The sequence below is a fragment of the Lithobates pipiens genome, unplaced genomic scaffold (assembly GCF_037356315.1).
Source record: "Lithobates pipiens isolate NorthernLeopardFrog02 unplaced genomic scaffold, aLitPip1_a1.2 Scaffold_30, whole genome shotgun sequence".
NCBI lineage: Eukaryota > Metazoa > Chordata > Amphibia > Anura > Ranidae > Lithobates > Lithobates pipiens.
Window position 1 is genome coordinate 159,508,001 of NW_027507791.1, and position 1,942 is coordinate 159,509,942.

The 1,942-nt window shown below is 41.5% G+C and overlaps 1 long non-coding RNA gene across 1 annotated transcript; it reads right to left on the reverse strand.

Moving 5' to 3' along the window:
- Positions 1 to 359: 359 nt before the first annotated feature.
- On the reverse strand, positions 360 to 1,717 carry LOC143942152 (uncharacterized). The gene is made up of 2 exons (XR_013264719.1): positions 806 to 1,717; positions 360 to 705 (listed from the first exon to the last, which is right to left on the reverse strand). It is a non-coding gene; the product is annotated as an uncharacterized LOC143942152 (long non-coding RNA).
- Between the last annotated feature and the right edge of the window lie 225 nt (positions 1,718 to 1,942).

The window sequence follows — 1,942 nt, forward strand, 5'->3', positions numbered from 1 at the left end:
CAGTGATCTCAGTGCCTTAGTCCTGCAAGGGATTTTTCTTTGCCTGTTGGCAAGTTGTGTCGGGTAGCAACAGTTCCTCGAGCTGGATATACGTTATACAATTTTTATTCTCCAATTTCCTTGCATGCGATTTACCTGCAGATGTGTAGTTTGCATACTATATGCCAGATTGCATACAAGTTGAAAGTGTATAGGTCTGGCCCCGTATTGTATAGTTTTAAGAGAAGTGACCTGCTGCAGTACCAAGTAGCAATGGCATGCTTCCATCCCGGGTAAATTATGTAAAAAGAAAAGGGGAACAAGTGGGACTTTAAACGAAGCATGTCAATTGAAAATAACAATGTATGAATGCATGTGAATAAAATGATTTAGATTTAATTTATAATCAATAGCCACTAGGGGTTGTCCAAGATCGGAATGCATACAATAGTAGTACAGTAATATAAATATGGATATACACTCAATATATTTTCATAATAGTAATCAGAGAATCTAGAAGTATACCAATGGACATACATGGATGCAGTTCATAACAGAAATGCATAAATCAAAAATCATAAAATCACATGAACGAGTGCAAACTCAATAGGACAAAAGTTGATATTATCAAGGATTAAAATAAGCTTAGGTAGGCATCTTTAGTTTGAGAACCCGACGCGTTTCTTGGCTTCTTGCCAGTCATCAGGGGTGGGATGCATGTTTTTACTAAAAAAGCAAATAAATATGACAAATGTTAATATAGGTGGAACCTCAGTTAAATAGAGAAAGTATCAAATTGGTCCACTTGATTGATAAAGTGACTTACAAAATAGCCCAAAGATTGGGCAGAACTTCCAGCAATGGGAACTGTTAGAGCTGGGATAAAACCGTCTCATCCGGGGTTGAGGCAGGGTTCAGACCATCCCCCAACAGTGTCAGGGGGCAGGCCAGGCGGAACCGAAACAGACATCCTCAACACAGGTCCACTAGGTACTAAATGTATATGTGTGTTACCCAAATCTGCGAAAGAAAAAAAAAGAAAAGTGTGATGGGTCACAAAAAAAAACAAAAAAAACAAAACAAAACCCAAAAGCAGGACATTGAGTGTTGGATTGAACGTGTTGAATGAATATAGCTAATTGCTGAAAAGTGTGTGTGTATAGTTTGGGTTCAGTCTGGAGAAAAGTTTTGCAGCAAGTTTGTATGGGGTACTCCCCGCTCTTGGCTGTTCCAAGGACCCTCACTTTGGTTATATGTGTGGGTATGCTGTATTCTCATCAGTTAATACTTATCAGTGTCCTCCCTGTCTTAGTGTACCTTAACTAGTGGTCTATGGCCTGCGTGCCAAGAAGACCAGTGCCCCAATGTTGCACTGTGCCACTGTCATTCATGGGAGTCCGGTCTAAAGAGTGTGGACAGTTTGTTTTGTATCGGTGAAGGATAACATGGTCTGATTACCAAATTGATAAAGGAGGGAGAAGGTGTACCTGTTGACAGGTGGTTTCAATTCAGGTACTCAGACCATTTCCCATACTTAGGATAAAAGAGAGGGTTAAGGGAGACTGCCTTCAGAGTTAGAGGTGGGGCACTGGGTACCTTATAACACTACGGAGCTGGAGATACTCTGGACCACATTGGGAGGTCTTGTACTACATATCAGGGAAGGGGTTAGTAAAACCAACTTGCTCTGTCCAGCATCACTTTGCAAGGATAGGCAGGCAGGGGGTAGTATCCAGGTTGCCTATGAGTTGTAATAGATTGGTTGATGACTCAGTTCCAGGATCGTCAAAAAAATCTAACACTGTTCCCATCCCTAATGGCAGGGATGGAACATTGGGCAGATATTGTGGTCAATCTGGGTGTTATCCTATCAGACTCTACTGTGTTACACCCTGGAGTCCATCTTGTTCTGATGGTTGGAGTCTAGACAGCCTCAGATGACTGGTACTGATGAGTGCTGGAG